This window comes from Canis lupus, chromosome X (genome assembly GCF_048164855.1).
Source record: "Canis lupus baileyi chromosome X, mCanLup2.hap1, whole genome shotgun sequence".
In the NCBI taxonomy this organism is placed as follows: domain Eukaryota; kingdom Metazoa; phylum Chordata; class Mammalia; order Carnivora; family Canidae; genus Canis; species Canis lupus.
Genome location: NC_132876.1, coordinates 55165106 through 55185266, shown reverse-complemented (window position 1 = coordinate 55185266; position 20161 = coordinate 55165106). Strand labels below are relative to the sequence as shown.

The following is a 20161-nucleotide window of genomic DNA, read 5'->3' as shown; positions in this document are numbered from 1 at the left end:
GCCATATATGAAAGACCCCCAGCTAATATCCTTAATGGGGAAAAACTGAGAGATTTTCCCCTAAGGTCAGGAACGTGACAGGGATGTCCATTCTCACCACTGTTGTTCAATATAGTACTGGAAGTCCTAGCCTCATAAAAAAAAAAAAGACAACAAAAAGAAATAAATGTCAACCAAATTGGCAAGGAAGAAGTCAAACTTTCACTCTTCACAGATGACATGATATTCTAAGCAAGAAAATCTTAAAGACTCCACCAAAAATATTGCTAGAACTGATTCATGAATTCAACAAAGACAAAGATTATAGAATCAGGATACAGAAATCTTTTGCATTTCTCTACAGAAACAATGTGTCAAATAGAGAAATCAAGGAATTGATCCTATTTACAACTGCACCTAAAACCATTAGATTCCTAGGAATAAACCTAACCAAAGAGACAAAAGATCTGTGTGCTGAAAACTATAAAAAACTTATGAAAGAAATTGAAGAAGACACATGGAATAATAAATAAATATTGTCTACAAAGGCAGAATCTCAACCACTGAGCCACACAAGGTGCCCCAAAGTTTGTTTTTTAATTAGCATGAAATTGTCCTTTTTCAGGATCTTTGAATATATTTTATTATTATATTTTGTATTCTGTATGTCAAAGCCAAGGATATCTACAATGTAGAAAGTGTTGTAAGACTTATTAAAAGAGCATATTTTTAAAATTACATTATACTTAATTGATTATAAATCTCTTTATTCACCAATGATAACTTGTTTGGGCCAAATACAATTATTCAATAAGTAATTGATAGTGATTTGTGAACTAATGTTTTCCAAAAAGAATCACTAGAATATCATGAATGATTTTGTGTCAATTGACACGTTTATGTTTCTGAAATAACATGTGTTAACATATTTAACTAAAATGGCCTTTACTAATAAATAAAATTGATAATCATTATTAATCATTCAGGATTCTAAAACAACTTATTATTTGGAGGGTCTAACATGCTGGCAAGAAATTCAGAACTTATAAAAGGGGAAGTTTATAATGGCAGCATTATTTTTAAATGGAGAGAACATTTTTATATTTCTTGTGAGGTACAGTCAAAAGAGCAGGATATGGTAAAATTAATGTCTAAAAATTTAGCCCAATGAGTTCTAGCACATGGCATCCATGTTCCAGTTTTCCTAATTTAAATAAATACAGGTCTCCCGCTTTATATAATAGCTATCTATAGTTATTATCAAGCCCACTTCATTAGCACAAATGGGCCAAAATCATTAGATGAATAGCATTGGTGACATTTATTTGTTTTTCATAGTGTCTATGGCCATAGACCAAAAAGCACTTTATCCATGTTGCAAAAGGAGAATCTGTACCCTGAAAGATATTCCATTAAACTAAAAAAAAGTCGAAAGTCAGACTAAAGGCAGTGACCTTGTTTTGCTGTGAACTTTGGTAAATGCTAAGTTCAGTCTCTCAAACTTTCAAACGGTAATAAAAAATGCTCCCCGAATATACAACAAAATATTGACTTTCTAATTTCAAAAGCCAAATACAAATAATGCTTTTGGAGTATACTTTCTATCCCAGCATTCCTAGCATGATAATGTTTTGCACCAAATTGCCATCATATCTTCATCAAAGGTGTGTCCTTTATCTCAGCCATGCCCATAAAATTATAAAATATAAAAGGATAGTATAAGTAAAAGTATGTCCATTCTTTAATTTTGGATAGATTTGGTTATTTAAATATATTTTACAATTACACAGTGCAGAATAATATGTCATGGAATTTTGAAATTAAAGCTATCATAATTCATTTTATTAAAGCATATCAATTCATATTAACACACCAGTTTTAATTATTTCAAATAGATATAAAACAAAATTTATTTGATAATATTATCCATTGCATTATCTTTAGCTTGTGAGGTAATTCAGAGGATTATTTTTTCTTTTACCATGCCTGAATTGCTATTTTCATAAATAGTACTTTTAAAGGGTAAAGACAGATTTTTCTTAGTGGAGATTGTTAACTGAACCAGTGTAAAGTTGTGTCACTGTAGTTCCCTGAGGTTCTAAAGACTTGATAACATAGAAAGTGCTACACTTATTGATTAATCAGAAATGATACAGTAAACAAAAGTTGCTTTTCATTATTTGATGCTTGTTGATATCATGAGCTATGTGTTCATGTATATGCAGTGTCTTAAAATATGAAAAACTATGGAAAGTTTATTTCATTGTATGAGAACTTGCTTCTCCCATCATTTTATTCTAAATGCAATCCTAGGTTGTTAATATTAAGAATTTGCCAAATTTGAATCCTGTTTTTTTGTTAAGCAAGGTAAGTAATTTAGTTATTTTTGCTATATATAGCAGAACAAAACTTTGAAAAGCTAAAAATTAAAACTGAAATATGATTATGGAACCATGAATTAAAGGTCTGGTGTAGAATAAATAAGATTTATTAACAAAAAGTACAGCTATATTTGTAGCTATAAAAGAGCCAACTCTAATGATATTTTCACAGTAAGCTCTACCACCCCACCAAACTCCAGATATTAGCCTACCCATTTATGCCCCAAATTCATATTTGGGGAATGATTAGTTCACTCAATTTATTCTCAAAAACTTCCAATAGAAATTGAAGAGATGTTGACTATAAATAGGATCATTCATGACATCTGTTTCTAGTATATCGTTTTGCTGCCCTAGCTAGATTGCCTAGAGTGATTAAATTGAAGCTATCAATTTACAACAGATTAGATTTAACAATATTAGTAGAACTTTAAGTCACACAAAACACTAAATAAAAAGTTAAGATCTAGAGTAAACATTTCAAATTATTTTACTGTTCATTTGGACTACATTAAACCAAACTTTAAAATGTCAACCCATTATGCAAGTTGTATATTTCTCAGTTATTGGCTTGGAGAAACTAAATGATAAATTATTCAAAACAATAAAACTTCTGAAATGAATGCATCAGTTACAACCTGATATTTCCATTAAAATGAAACATTGCATATCTTCAATGGTGCAATTAGCCCCAATGTTTATAGCAGCAATGTCCACAAGAGCCAAACTGTGGAAGGAGCCTCGGTGTCCATCGAAAGATAATGGATAAAGAAGACGTGATCTATGTATACAACGGAATATTACTCAGTCATTAGAAATGACAAATACCCACCATTTGCTTCAACGTGGATGGAACTGGAGGGTATTATGCTGAGTGAAGTGAGTCAATCGAAGAAGGACAAAAATTATATGGTCTCATTCATTTGGGGAATATAAAAAATTGTGAAAGGGAATAAAGGGGAAAGGAGAAAAAATGAGTGGGAAATATCAGAAAGGGAGACAGAACATGAGAGACATCTAACTCTGGGAAATGAACTAGGGGTGGTGGAAAGGGAGATGGGTGGGGGGTTGGGGTGACTGGGTGATGGGCACTGAGGGGGGCACTTGATGGGATGAGCATTGGGTGTTATGCTATATCTTGGCAAATTGAACTTCAATAAAAAAATTAAACAACAACAACAAGAACAACAAAGAAAGCTACTGAAGGGGCAAAAAAAAAAAAAAGAAAAAATGAAAAAGAAATACCGAAACAAATTGACAGTAATATCTCATTTTTTCCATCAAAGTTCCTCTTTAAATACTAATCAAAAATCTATATAAGATCTCTATATATGAATTTGCTGTTAGAGATTAACAGATATATTAAAAGGAGTAGTTTGCTGATTTTTGTATAACGAACAATTCAGCTTTGGGAGGCCACTAAGGGGAATGTCTATGAAATACGCATTTGTCTTCAAATTGAGAAAGGTTAAAGAATGATAGGGAGCATCACCAAAGCACACTTAATCACATCTGTGAATTTGACATCTGAATTTTAAATGACTGGAATTTGCTCCTTAATTTCTTGAAACACATATTCTATATCAGTCAATTTAATAAATAGTTTAATAGTTATTAGAAGCAACTTAAAGGTCAAAAACTGTAAGCATTTGGAATGGAGGAATAGAAGCTTAAATGAACTCGTTTAACCTCATAAGAGCACATTTTCTCTCTGAGAAAAAAATAGATAAATTGCACTCTAACTTCATTGACTTAAAATAGGTCTCAATATTCTGTTGTTTTTCCTCACTCCCCAACAACTTCAGATAGCAACAGTTTTCTTGTAAGTGATTTCCAAAGAAAGATATGGAGGGAATTGTCTCAGCAATATTTTATTTGTGGGTAGGTAATTTTATTTCCTTGCTATATATTCCATTTTCCCAGCATACTTGATTGATGGTGCATATTTACAACATTTTTGGCCATCATTTAAATAATAACTTTGATTTGCTTTTTAACTTGATAAATTAATCAACACTATGACTACATAACATTTTTCCTATGGTAGACTACTGTGATGTCAACAGCATTATTTGGTGCTATGCAAAAATAATATACTTCCCAAGAAGAATATTGATTTCTTCAAAGTTGAATGTCATTAATGCCTTATAGAAGCCTTCAGAGAACGTTATCTAACTGTAATTAATTTGGGCTCCAGTAGTTCATAACACGTTATTATGAACTTTCACTGAGTTAATCTGCTTATTTCATACTATTTCTTTGGAAAATAGTTGTTTAAGCTAATTAAATGGCATTGATACTATTAAGGGATACTGTATAGTCCATTAAAGAAAACATGATTAAAGCAATATTTGACCAACTTTTAAATAGAAGCACTTAGAATATTAATGGCAATTCAGTTTCCTGTGAAATTATTAACTATTCACTAGTAGTCTGTAGATTTTTATGTACCTAGATATAGAACAATGAAGTTTATGAAAAAATTATTTTAATTAAAACTAGGATTAAAAAACCAGGATTTTAACCAAATTATTTTGAATTACTAACTTTAGAAACATTTAGCTAGGGATGCCTAAGTGGCTCAGCGGTTGAGCGTCTGCCTTTGGTTCAGGGCCTGATCCCAGAGTCCTGGAAACGAGTCCCGCATCAGGCTTCTTGCATGGAGCCTGTTTCTTCCTCTGCCCGTGTCTCTGCCTCTCTCTCTCTCTGTCATGAATAAATAAATAAAACCTTTTTTTAAAAGATTTTAAAGTGCTAAACTGCTGAACCACCCAGGCATCCCAATAAAACCTTTTTTAAAAAAGAAACATTTAGCTAAAAAAAATAATAAATAATAAAAAAGAAACATTTAGCTAAACACATTGTTTATTCATAAATTGTACACAAACACACATATTGTGGACACTCTGCTGTCTACCAAATTGGGTAAAATAATCACATTTAGTAGCTCTGAATATATGATTTCATCTTACTGTAGCTGGTAAGTAGTTGTTGTTTTTGTAAATCATAACTGTTACTAACTATAGCAATAATCCTTACTTAAAAAAGTTATTTTAGGGCAAATAATATTAATGAATTTCTGGTTATTTATTGTCAAAACTTTGGACCAATTTGATAAAGGCTGTATTCAATTAGTATTAATGTTGTCTTTTATTCATCACAAATCAATTAGTTAAGTGATAAAATGCAAAATAAATTGTGGGCTATTGTCTAGGTGAATTTTTGAGAGAAGCTCTAAAGTTGTATTGAATTACCTATATTTTATAGTAAAATATCATTAAAGTAACAATATTACATTGCTTTATCAGATTTTGGGGGAAGTATTTTATGTGAAATATTATCTGTCCATCTAAATGATTATGTCATGATACTATACATAGAAATTTCTAAAGACTCCATACTGAAAACCTAATAGAAGTAATAAATGGACTAAATTTGCAGGAAACAAAATCAGTAGTGTTTCTAAATGCTAATGACATTAGCAGAGAGCGAAATTAAGAAAACTATTTCATTTACAAGCACACCAAAAAGATGAAATACCTAGGAATAATTTTTAAAGATACTCTTTTATTATTTATTTGAGAGAGAGCACAAGAAAGGGGAGCTACAGAGGTAGAGGGAGAAACAGGCTCCCCACTGAACAGGGAGCCCAACGCATGGCTAAATCTCAGGACCCTGAAATCACGACCTGAGCTGAAGGTAGACACTTAACCAATGGAGCCACGCATTTGCCCCTACCTAGGAATAAACTTAGCCAAAGAGGTGGAAGACATGTACTCTGAACACTATAAAACATCGATGAAATTATCTGAAGGCAATGCAAATACAAAGATATCCCATGCTCATGAATTAGAAGAATTAATATTGTTAAAATGTCCATATTCTCCAAAGTCATGTACAAATTCACTGTAACTCTTATCAAAATAACGACATCATTTTTCATATAACTAAAACAAAGAATCCTAAAAATCGTATGGAACCACAAAAGAACCCAAAGAGGCAAAGCAATCTGGAAAAAGGAAAATCAAAGCCAGAGATATCACAATTTGAAGTTTCAGGATAAACCACAAATCTGTAGTAATCAAAATAGTATGGTACTAGCAGAAACATAGATCAATGGAACATAATAGAGAGCACAGAAGTAAACCCACATTTATATGGTCAATTAAACTATGAAAAAAAGGGGCAAACATACAATGAAGAAAAGATAGTCTCTTCAATAAATGGTACTGGGAAAACGGCACCTACACATGAAAGAATGGAAGAGAACCACTTAGTAATACCATACATAAAAATATATTCAAAAGTGGTTAAAGACCTAAATGCAAGACCTAAAACCATAAAAACCCTAGAAAAGGACAGAGGCAGTAATTTCTCTGACATCAACCTTAGTGACATTTTTTCTACATATGTCTCCTAAGGCAAAGGAAAGAAAATCAAAAATAAACTTTTGGGACTATGTGTAAAATACACAGCTTTTGTGCCACAAAGGAAACTATCAACAAAACCAAAGGGCAACCTACTAAAATGGGGAAGGTATTTGTAAATGGTATATCCCACAAGGGGTTAATATCCAAAATACATAAAGAACTTAAACAAATCAACAGCAAATAACGATCTGATTTGAAAACGAGCAGAGGACCTGAACAGACATTTTTTCCAAAGAAGACATACAGATGGTCAACATCACTCACCATCAGGGAAATGCAAATCAAAAAGACAGTGAAATACCACTTCCAACCCATCAGAATGGCTAAAATAAAAAACAAAAGAAACAACATATGTTGGTGAGGATGTGGACTTGTGCACTGTTGGTATAAATGCACATTTGCAGCCACATTGGAAAACAGTATGGAGTTTCCTCAAAAAAGTAAAAATACAACTACCTATGACCCAGTAATCACACTACTGGATATTTAACCAAAGAAAACAAAAACACTAATTTGATAGGATCTTATTGTATAAACCCTAATGAAGGGTTTGAGAGAAGCATTATTTACAATAGCCAAACTATGGAAGCAGGTCACGTGTCCATTGGATAAGGAAGATGTGATTTTATATGTATAATGTGATTTTCATATATATAATGGAATATTATTCAGACATAATACAGAAAGAAATCCTGGAGTGCCTGGGTGGCTTAGTTGGTTGAATGTCTATTGATTTTGGCTCAGGTCATGATCTCAGGGCCATGAGATTGAGCCCTGTGTCAGTCTCCATGCTCAATGTGGAGTCTGCTTCTTTCTTTCTCCCTTTCCCTGTGCCCCTCACTCTGTTCTCTCTCTCTCTCTCTCTCTCTCTCTCTCAAATAAATAAATCTTTTCTAAAAAAGAATGAAGTCTTGTCATTTACAACAACATGGACAGAGGTAGAGAGTAAAATGCTAAGTGAAAAATGTCAGAGGAAGACAAATACCATATGATTTCACTCATGTGTAATTTAAGAAACAAAACAAATGAGCAAAGGAGGAACAAGAGAGAGAAGCAAAGCAAGAAACAGACGCTTAGCTATAGAGAACAAATTGATGATTACCAGAGGGGAGGTGTATGAGTGGATGGGTGAAGTAGGTGATGGAGATATGTTTGATTACATTTGATGATAGGAGTACACTTACCATGATGAGCACTGAGTAATGTATGGAATCGTTGAATCACTATATTGTACACCTGAAATGAATACAACACTAATGTTAAGTATACTGATAAGACAATTTTAAAAATTAATAAAATTCTTTAAAAATTAAAATATAAATAAGTTGAAAAACATCCCATGTTCAGAGATTGGAAGACTTAATATTATTAAAGTACAGTCATTCACAAATTGATTTTCAAATTAGACACAATCCCTATTGAAATCCATGCTGAAATTTTGAAGAAAGTAGAGAAATTGCAATATTCATATATCGCTGGTGGTAATGAAAATTGTGCAGCCTATTTTTAAAAAAGTTTGACAGTTCCTCAGAAGTTAAACATAGAGTTGTCATATGATCCAGCAACTCCAATTGTGTATGTACGGCCCCCAGACAAATAAGGCAAAAATGTTTACATAGATGTTCATAATAGCATTTAACCAAAATGTGGAAACAACTCAAATGTCCATTGACCAATGAATGAATAAAGAAATAAAATGTGTTATAGACCTACAAAGTATCATCTTTAGCAATAAAAAATAAGTATTAATAGATGCTACCACCTAGATAAGACTCAAAAACCTTATGCTAAATGGAAAATGTCAGTCACAAAATACTTCATTTAAAGAATTCCATTTATACTACATGTCCAGAATAGGCAAATTTATAGAAGAAAAACATAGATTAATGGTTGCTTAGGAATGTAAATTTGGGGTGACAAATGGGCAGTGACTGCTAATATATATCAGGTTTTTCATTTAGTGTGATAAGGATGTCTCAAAATTGGCTGTGGTGATAGTTGCAAAATTCTGCGAATATACTAAAAACTATTGAACTGTTCACTTTTGGTGAATTTTAGGGTATGTGAATTATGGAAGAAATAAAGCTATTTAAAATAAAATGAATGACATAGGAGAGAGGAAGATGATGGTGGAGTAGGAGGACCCCAGGCTCATTTCGTCCCATTGAACACAACTAGATAAATAGCAAATCATCTAAATACTCCAGTTATTGACTGGAAGAACAAACTCCACAACTAAAGGGAGAGAAGGTCATGATGCCCAAGTGGCCTAGTGGTTGAGCATCTGCCTTCAGCTCAGGTCGTGATCCCAGGTATCGAGTCCTGCTTCAGGGAGTCTGCTCTCCCTCTGTCTATGACTGCCTCTCCTTCTGTGTCTCTCATGAATAAATAAACACAATCTTAAAAAATAATAAAAATAAAGGGAGAGAAGTTCTCATTAAAGAAGGTTTGGAAGTGTGGAGACCTGGTTTAGGGGAGAAATGGATTATAGGTGCTGTATAGGGTAGGGAGCCATTGTCATGGAGAAATACCAGAAAAAGGGAATCACACAGTAGAACATACAAGAGGAATGCTACCCCAGAGCCATTGGCTTGGGAAATGAGGGGACCTGAATTTGTTGAGTTCTTGCAATAAGTGGAGTTGAAGTCTTAAATTCCGGAGCCTTGGCTGGAATAGAGTCCAGAGGCCATTGCCCTTCTCCTGAAGAGAAGGCAAGCAAACAACCCCAGTTCACACAGCATGAAAATAAAAATCTTTACAGTGTTGGGGGGCACAGAAAGCAGAGATTATTTGCTCTTCTCATATATTCACCATGAGAGATAGTGTCCAAGGAAATACCTCTCCTGCAACAGAGGAGCTGGGTGACGCCATTTCCATCCCCCCCAACACACACACATGCACTCATCTCAGTATAAATACAGATGAACATGCAGGAAGTAACTCCGTATGAACACTGGCTGCCTAACTTGTTTACACCAAGCCCTACCTCCCATGCTTTGGCAGGACTGCCCTTCTTAGTCAATCTTTCCTCGGTCCCAGAACTGCAGGTCCATACCAAATAGATAAGTGCAAAACCTTCTCCAAGTCACATCTCCCAACCAGAGTTTTGTAGGGCCTCAGTTCTGGTAGAAGTGGCATGAGGTCTAATTTCAGAAACAGACCAGAGCACATATACTTAATACCACTTCTAATTTTTTTGGCATATAATTGTTTATAATATTCTCTTATAATTGTTCATATTTCCTTACTGTTACTTGTGATCTCTCCTCTTTCATTCATGATTTTATTAATTTGGTCCTTTCTCCTTTCTTTTTAATAAGTCTAGCTAGGGGTTTATCAGTCTTTTTTAATTTTTTGAGACAATCAGCTCCTAGTTTTTTTTTTCCAGCTCCTAGTTTCATTGATCTGTTCTACTTTTTTCTCTATTTCTATATCGTTGATTTCTGTTTTTATCTTTATTATTTTTCTTCTGCTGGATTTTAGGTTTATTTGCTGTTCTTTCCCCAACTCCTTTAGATGTAAGTTTAAGTTGTATTTTGAGATTTTTCTTCTTGAGGAAGGCTTCTATTGCTATAAGCTTCCTTCTTAGGACTGCCATTGCCACATTCCAAAGATTTTGAACTGTTATCGCTTCATTTTCATTTGCTTCCATGTATTTTCTTTATTTCTTCTCTAATTTCCTGGTTGACCCATTCATTCTTTAGTAAGATGTTATTTAACCTCCATGTATTTGTGGTCCTTCCAAATTTATTTCTTGTGATTGACTTCAAGTTTCATAGCATTGTGGTCTAAAAATATCCATGGTATGATTTCAATTTTCTTGTATATTTTGAGTCCTGATATGTTACCCTGTATGTGATCTATTGTGGAGAATGTTCCTTGAGCAGTCAAAAAACATGTGTATTCTACAGCTATAGGATAAAATTCTTTGAATATATCTGTGAAGTTCATCTGATTTAGTGCATCATTCAATGCACATGTTTGCTTGTTGATCTTCTGCTTCAATGATCTGTACATTAGTGTGAGTGGAGTATTAATATATTATATTATAATATTATAAATATTTTATAATTATATTATAATATATTAATAATTAATTATATTATAATATATTATAATATTATAAATGATTTTCTTTAATTTTATTTTTAATTGATTTATATATTTGGCTGCTCCCATAAATATTTACCATTGTAGGGGATCCCTAGGTGGCTCATCAGTTTGGCGCCTGCCTTCAGTCCAGGCATGATCCTGGAGTCCCGGGATCGAGTCCCACATCAGGCTCCCTGCATAGAGCCTGCTTCTCCCTCTGCCTCTCTCTGTGTGTGTCTATCATGAATAAATAAATAAAATCTTTTTAAAAATATTTCCATTGTTAAATATTCTTGTTGGATAGATTCCTTTATTATGGTATAGTGTCCTTCATCTCTTATTACAGTCTTTGATTTCATATATACTTTGTCTGATATAAGATTCAGATTTCTCTATGTCCTTTAGAATGATAGGTGTTTGTCCACCTCCTCACTTTCAATGTAAATGTGTCTTTGGGTTTGAAATCAGTCTCTTGTAAGCAGCATACCGATGAGATTTTTTTTATACATTCTGATATTGTATGTCTTTTGATTGGAGCTTTTAGTCCCTTTATAATCAGAGATCATTGAAAGATATGAATTTAGTGCCATTGTATTACCTGTGAACTTTCTGTTCCTATAGAATGCCTCTTTTCCTTTCTGGTCTTTGTTACTTTTGGTCCCTCTTTCCATGCAAAGAGTCCCCTTTAATATTCTTTGTAGGCCTGGTTTAGTGTTATAAACTCCTATAGTTTTTGTGTTTTTGAAACTCTTTATCTCCTTCTATTCTGAATGATGGTCTTAATGGATAAAGTATTCTTGCCTGTATATTTTTTCCATTTAGCACATTGAATATATCATGTCACTCCTTTCTGGACTGCCATATTTCTGTGGACAGATCTTTTGTCATAACTATGTGTATCTACCCCTGTTGTTAGCTAAGGACCACGTGTCCTGAGCAGCTTTGAGGATTTTTGTCTTTATTCTTCTAAATTCCAGTTTCATTATAATATGTCATGGTGTTGAGGGGAGTTCTCTGTGCCTCTTGGTCTTGTTTTCTTCCCCATATTAGAGAGGTTATCAATAATTTGCTCCAATAAACCTTCTGACCCTGGTTTCCACTCTTCTTCTTAAGGTACTCCAATAATATGGATATTATTTCATTTTATGGAATCACTCTACTCCCTAGGTCTACCTTCCTGACATAATAGTTTTCTTTACCTTTCTTTTAGCTTCATTGTTTTCCATAATTTTATTTTCTATATCACTGATTTGCTATTCTACTTAACTCATCCTTGTTCTTATGGCCTTCACTTGGGACTGCATCTTGGTAACGGCATTTTTAATTTTGACCTAACTACATTTTAGTTCTATTTTTTAAGGTTTTATTTTTTTGATTAATGAGAGAGGCAGAGACACCCAAGAGGGAGAATCAGGCTCCATGCAGGAGAGCCTGATGCAGGATTCCATCCCAGGACATTGGGATCAGGACCTGAGCCAAAGGCAGATGCTCAATCACTGAAATACCCAGGGACCTCTCAACTGTTTTTCTTTTCCTTATTGAATTTATTTTTTTTTAATTTTTATATTGGAGTTCAATTTGCCAGCATTTAGCATAACACTCATTGTTCATCCCACCAAGTGCCTCCCTCAGTGCCCATCACGCAGTCACCCAAATCCCGCACTCACATCCCGTTCCACTAATCTTTTTTTGTTGCCCAAGGTTAGGGGTCTCTCATGTTTTGTTACCCTCACTGAAACTTTCACTCATCCTCTCTTCTTTCCCTGTAATCCCTTTCACTAATTTTCATATTCCCAAAATGAATGAGACCATATAATATTTATCCTTTTCCGATTGACTTATTTCACTTAGGATAATACCCACCGGTTCCATCCACATTGAAGCAAATGGTGGGCATTTGTCATTTCAAATGGCTGAGTAATATTCCCTTGTATACATAAACCACATCTTTATCCATTCATCTTTCGATGGACACCGAGGCTCCTTCCACAGTTTGGCTATTGTGGACATTGCTGCTATAAACATCGGGGTGCAGGTGTCCCAGCGATTCACTGCATCTGTATCTTTGGGGTAAATCCCCAGCAGTGCAATTGCTGGGTCATAGGGAGATCCATTTTTAACTCTTTAAGGAACCTCCACACAATTTTCCAGAGTGGCTACACCAGTTCACATTCCCACCAACAGTGTAAGAGGGTTCCCTTTTCTCCGCATCCTCTCCAACATTTGTTGTTTCCTGCCTTGTTAATTTTCCCCATTCTCGTTGGTGTGAGGTGGTATCTCATTGTGGTTTTGATTTGTATTTCCCTGATGGCAAGTGATGCAGAGCATTTTCTCATGTGCTTGCCATGATTATGTCTTCCTCGGTGAAATTTCTGTTCATGTCTTTTGCCCATTTCAGAATTGGATTGTTTGTTTCATTTTGTTGAGTTTAATAAGTTCTTTATAGATCGTGGATACTAGCCCTTTATCTGATACATCATTTGCAAATATCTTCTCCCATTCTGTAGGTTGATTTTCAGATTTGATGACTATTTCTTTTGCTTAGCAGAAGCTTCTTATCTTGATGAAGTCCCAATAATTCATTTTTGCTTTTTTTTCTTTTGCCTTCATGAATGTATATTGCAAGAAGATGCTGTGGCCAAGTTCAAAAAGGGTGTTGCCTGTGTTCTTCTCTAGAATTTTGATGGAATCTTGTCTCACATTTAGATCTTTCATCCATTTTGAGTTTATCTTTGTGTATGGTGAAAGACAGTGGTCTAGTTTCATTCTTCTGCATGTGGATGTCCAATTTTCCCAGCACCATTTATTGAACAGACTGTCTTTTTTCCAGTGGATAGTCTTTCCTCCTTTGTCGAATATTAGTTGACCATAAAGTTGAGGGTCCACTTCTGGATTCTCTATTCTGTTCCACTGATCTATGTGTCTGTTTTTGTGCCAGTACCACACTGTCTTGATGACCACGGCTTTGTAGTACAACCTGAAGTCTGGCATTGTGATGCCCCCAGCTATGGTTTTCTTTTTCAATTCCCCCTGGCTTTTTGGGGCCTTTTCTGATTCCACACAAATCTTAAGATGATTTCTTCCAATTCTCTGACAAAAGTTCATAGTATTTTTATAGGGATTACATTAAATGTGTAAATTGCTCTGGGTAACACTGGCATTTTCACAATATTAATTCTTCCAATTCATGAGCATGGACTATTTTTCCATCTCTTTGTGTCTTCCTCATTTTCTTTCAGAAGTGTTCTGTAGTTTTTAGGGTAGAGATCCTTTACCTCTTTGGTTAGGTTTATTCCTATGTATCTTATGCTTTTGGGTGCAATTGTAAATGGGATTGACTCCTTAATTTCTCTTTCTTCAGTCTCATTCTTAGTGTATAGAAATGCCACTGATTTCTGGGCATTGATTTTGTATCCTGCCACACTGCCGAATTGCTGTATGAGTTCTAGCAATCTTGGGGTGGAGGCTTTTGGGTTTTCTATGTAAAGTATCATGTCATCAGCGAAGAGGGAGAGTTTGACTTTTTCTTTGCCAATTTGAATGGCTTTTATAACTTTTTGTTGCCTGAATGCTGAAGCTAGGACTTCTAGTACTTTGATGAAAAGCAATGATGAGAGTGGACATCCCTGTCTTGTTCCTGATCTTAGGGGAAAGGCTCCCAGTGCTTCACCATTGAGAATGATATTTGCTGTGGGATTTTTGTAGATGGCTTTTAGGATGCTGAGGAATGTTTCCTCTATCCCTACACTCTGAAGAGTTTTGATCAGGAATGGATGCTGTATTTTGTCAAATGCTTTCTCTGCATCTATTGAGAGGATCATATGGTTCTTGATTTTTCTCTTGCTGATATGATCGATCACATTGCTTTATGATGTTGAACCAGCCTTGCATCCCAGGGATAAATCACACTTGGTCAGGGTGAATAATCTTAATCTACTGTTGGATCCTATTGGCTACTACCTTGTTGAGAATTTTTGCATCCATGTTCATCAGGGATATTGGTCTATAATTCTCCTTTTTGATGGGGTGTTTGGTTTTGGAATTAAGGTGATGCTGGCCTCATAGAATGAGTTTGGAAGTATTCCATCTCTTTCTATCTTTCCTAATAGCTTTAGTAGAATAGGTATGGTTTCGTCTTTAAACATTTGATAGAATTCCCCTGGGAAGCCATCTGGCCCTGGACTTTTGTGTCTTGGGAATTTTTTGATGACTGCTTCAATTTCCCCCTGGTTATAGGCCTGTTCAGGTTTTCTATTTCTTCCTTTTCCAGTTTTGATAGTTTGTGGTTTTCCAGAAATGAGTCCATTTTTTTTAGATTGCCTAATTTATTGGCGTATAGCTGCTCATGATGACTTTTTAAAATCGTTTGTATTTCCCTGGTATGGGTGGTGATCTCTTCTTTTTCATTCATGATTTTATGAATTTGAGTCTTTTTTCTTTTTGTAAGACTAACTAATGGTTTACCTCTCATTATTTTTTTTCACAGAAACAACTCCTGGTTTTGTTGATCTGTTCCACAGTTCTTCTGGTCTCTATTGCATTGAGTTTTGCTCAAATCTTTATTAACTGTCTTATCCTTCTGGGTGAGGGTTTCATTTGCTGTTCCTTCTCCAGATTCTTTAGGTGCAAGGTTAGCTTTTATATTCGAGTTATTTCAAGTTTTTGGATGGATGCTTGTATTACGATGTATTTCCCCATCAAGACTGCTTTTGATGTATCCCAAAGATTTTGAATGTTTGCATCTTTATTCTAATTAGTTTCCATGAATCTTTTTAATTGTTCTCTAATTTCCTGGTTGACTCTTGCATCTTTTAGCAGGATGGTCCTTAACCTCCACGTGTTTGAAATCCTTCCAAACTTCTTCTTCTGATTTAGTTCTAGTTTCGAAGCATTATGGTCTGAGAATATGCCAGGGACGATCCTAATCTTTTGGTATCGGTTAAGACCTGATTTGTGATCCAGTATGTGGTGTATTCTGGAGAAAGTTCCATGTGCACTGGAGAAGAATGTGTATTCAGTTGCGTTTGGATGTAAAGGTCTGTAAATATCTGTGAAATCCATCTGGTCCAGTGTATCATTTAGTGCTCTTGTTTCTTTGGAGTTGTTGTGTTTAGAATATCTGTCTATTGTAGAAAGCACCGTATTCAAGTCTTCGAGTACAAATGTATTATTAACTAAGTGTGTCTTAACTTTGGTTATTAATTGATTGATATACTTGGCAGCTCCCACATTTGGGGCATAAATATTCATGATTGTTAGGTCCTCTTGTTGGATACGTCTGTTGGATCCTATTGGCTAGTATGTTAAGTATGATATAGTGTCCCTGTTCATCTCTTAATACATTCTTTGGGATAAAGTTTAATTTATCTGACATGAGGATGGCTACACCTGCTTTCTTTTCAGGACCATTTGAATGGTAAATGGTTCTCCAACCTTTTATTTTCAGGCTGTAGGTGTCCTTATGTCTAAAATGAGTCTCTTGTAGACAGCAAAGATATGGGTCTTGCTTTTTTATCCAGTCTGAAACCCTGTGCCTTTTGATGGGATCATTAAGCCCATTCACATTCAGAGTTACTATTGAATGATATGAATTTAGTGTCATGATGATATCTATTCTGTCCCTGTCTTTGTGGATTGTTTACTTGGACTTCCTCTTTCTTTTACAGAGTCCCCCTTAATATTTCTTGCAGAGCTGGTTTGGTGATCACATAATCTTTTAGTTTCTGCCTATCTTGGAAGCTCTTTATCTCTCCTTCTATTCTGAATGGGAGCTTTGCGGGATAAAGTATTCTTGGCTACAGGGTCTTCTCATTTAGGACCCTAAATATATCCCACCAGCCCTTTTTGGCCTGCCAGGTCTCTGTGGAGATGTCTGATGTTTACCTCATACTTTGCCCCATAAGGGTTGGGGATTTGTTGTCTCTTACTGCTTTAATGATCTTCTCTTTATCTGTGGAATTTGCAAGTTTCGCTATTAAATTTTGAGGTGTTGATGTTTCTTATTGATTTTAGTGGGGATCTCTGTATATCCTGGATCTGAATGCCTTTTTCTCTTCCCAAGTTAGGGAAGTTCTCAGCTATGATTTGTTCAAATACACTTTCTAGTTCTCTGTCCCTTTCAGCGCCCTCTGGAACCCCAATTAAAAGTAGATTTTTCCTTCTGAGGCTGTCATTTATTTCCCTTAATCTTTCCTCGTGATCTTTTAATTTTTTCCCCTTTTTTTCCTCAGCTTCCTTCCTTGCCATCAAGTTGTCTTCTATGTCAGTCACTCATTCTTCTACCTTGTTATCCCTCGTCATTTGGACCTCCAGTTTGGATTGCATCTCATTCAATTGATTTTTAATTTAGGCCTGATTAGATCTAAATTCTGCTGTTATGAAGTCTCCTGAATCCTTTATGCTTTTTCCTAGAGCCACCAGTATCTTTATCATTATCTGAATTGGCTTTCTGACATTGAACTGTAATCTAAATTCTGTAACTCTGTGGGAGAGAGTCCTGTTTCTGATTCTTTATTTTGTGGTGAGTTTTTCCTTCCAGTCTTTTTGTTCGGTGCAGAGTGGCCAAAAACAAGTGTACTGGAACAAGGAGAAAAAGAGGAAAAAAAGGGGGGGGACAAACAATACAAAAAACAAGAGCGGTATCCTCTGATTCTATATACTGTAATTCCCTCGACTTCCCCTAGAACGTTCCAGCACTGCTTGGTCAAGAACTTGCTTTTCCCCTGTCCTTCCACCTGGTCTTCTGGGGGAGGGGCCTGATGTGCTGATTCTCAGGCATGTGCACCTGGGGGAGCTTCCCAGACCCCTGCTAGGTGTACGGCTCAGTGGGAGCTCTTTATCCTGTGAGGCCCCTGCTCCCTTTTGGCCCCCCTCAGTCTCAGGTACAAGGTGACACCAGGAGGAACAGCAACAGTGGCAGCGGCTAGCTCTCCAGCTCTATAGTCAGCTCCCACAGTGACTATGGCAGCTTCCAGTCTGCAGGAGCTTGGATGCTCCGGGGGCGCAGGGCACCGATCTGCACAGCTCGGGCCACCTGGTGGTAGGAGTATCCTTGTGCCCTGTGTCCTCCCAGCCTCCGCCTATCCAGGAAGGCAAGAGAAACAAAAGCAAAAATGAACTATTGGGACTTCATCAAGATAAGCTTCTGCTAAGCAAAAGAAATAGTCAACAAAACTAAAAGCACCCAGAGAATGGGGGAAGATATCTGCAAATGACGTATCAGATAAAGGGCTAGTTTCCAAGATCTATAAAGAACTTATTAAACTCAATAGAAAAGAAACAAACAATCCAATCCTGAAATGGGCAAAAGTCATGAACAAAAATCTCACAGACGAAGACATAGACCTGGCCAGCAAGCACATGAGAAAATGATCCACATCACTGGCCATCAGGGAAATACAAATCAAAACCACAATGAGATACCACCTCACACCAGTGAGAATGGGGAAAATTAACAAGGCAGGAAGCAACCAATGTTGGAGAAGATACGGAGAAAAGGGAACCCTCTTGCACTGTTGGTGGGAGTGTGAACTGGTGTAGCCACTCTGGAAAACTGTGTGGGGGTTCCTCAAAGAGTTAAAAATAGATCTGCCCTACGACCCAGCAATGGCACTGCTGGGGACTTACTCCAAGATACCGATGCAGTGATACGCCGGACACCTGCATCCGGATGTTTATAGCTGCAATGTCCACAATAGCCAAACTGTGGAAGGAGCCTGGTGTCCATTGAAAGATGAATGGGTAATGAAGATGTGGTCTATGTATACAATGGAATATTGCTCAGCCATTTGAAATGACAAATACCCACCATTTTCTTCGACGTGGATGGAGCTGGAGGGTATTATGCTGAGTAAAATATGTCAATCGGAGAAGGACAAACATTAGATGGTCTCATTCATTTGGGGAATATAAAAAATAGTGAAAGGGAATAAAGGGGAAAGGAGAAAAAATGAGTGGGAAATATCAGAAAGTTATCCAGAACATGAGATACTCCTAACTCTGGGAAACGAACTAGGGGTGGTAGAAAGGGAGTTGGGCGGGAGGTGGGGTTTACTGGATGACAGGCACTGAGGGGGTACTTGATGGGATGAGCACTAGGTGTTATTCTATATGTTGGCAAATTGAACACCAATAAAAATAAATTAAAAAAAAAGATCTCCCAAGAAACAAAACTCCAGGGTCTGATGGCTTTACAGGTGGTTTCTACCCAGCATTTAAGGAAAAGTGAATATCTATACTTTTTAAATGTTAAAAAAATACAAACCTAAGGAAAACCTTCAAATTCATTCTATGAGGTCAATATTATCCAAAATCAGACAAAACCCTCCCAGAAAAAGAACTAGAGGCCATAATATCTAATGGACATTGATGAAAAAATTCTCAATAAAATACTAGCAAATGGAATCCAACTGTACATTGAAAAAATCATTCACATGATCAAGTGAGATTTATTCCTGGGTTGCATGTTGGTTCAATATTCAGACTCAATCAACATGATATATGACATTAATAAAAGAACAGTGAAGAACCATATGATTGTTTCAATAGATTCAGAAAAATAATTTGACAAAGTACAATATTCATTTATGATAAAAAGCTCTCAACAAAGTAGATTAGAGGGAACATATCTCAACCTAATAAAGGCCATATATGAAAACCTCACAGCTAATATCATCCCCAGTGGGGAAAACCTGAGAGATTTTCCTCTATGGTCAGGAAAAAAGATAGGGATATCTACTTTTACCAGTGTTAACATACTCATGGAAGTCCTAGCAAGGAGGAATTCAAACTATCAGTATTTGCACATGACATAGTAAAGCCCATATACTCCACCAAGAAGCTGCTAGATTGATAAAGGAATTCAGTAAAATCATGGGATACAAAATCAGCATGCAGAAATCTGGTGCATTTTATACACCCATAATGAAGTATCAGAAAGAGAAATCAAACAGTGAATCTCATTTACAATTGCACCAAAACCATAAGATATCTAGGAATAAACCTAACAAAAGATGTGAAAGATCTATTCATTGAAAAGTATAAAACACTGATGAAAGAAACTGAAGATGAATCAAATAAATGGAAAAAATCCCATGTTTATGGATTGGAATAAGAAATATTAAAAAAAAAGAAATATTGTTGAAATGCCTATAGTACCCAAAGCAGTCTGCACATGTAGTGCCATCTCTATCAAAAAACTAACAGCATTTTTCACATAGCTAGAACAAGCTATCCTGAAATTTGAGGATCAAGTCGTTTGCAAATAGTGATAGTTTTACC

The 20161-nt window shown here is 35.6% G+C and overlaps 1 long non-coding RNA gene across 1 annotated transcript in view; it reads right to left on the bottom strand.

Annotated features, from left to right (window-relative positions):
- LOC140628714 (uncharacterized) overlaps nucleotides 1-20161 on the bottom strand; it is a 101075-nt gene that overhangs the window by 17877 nt on the left and 63037 nt on the right. The window contains exon 2 of the long non-coding RNA XR_012026721.1: nucleotides 7975-8026. This is a non-coding gene — a long non-coding RNA (uncharacterized lncRNA). The remainder of the gene's footprint in view (nucleotides 1-7974; nucleotides 8027-20161) is intronic.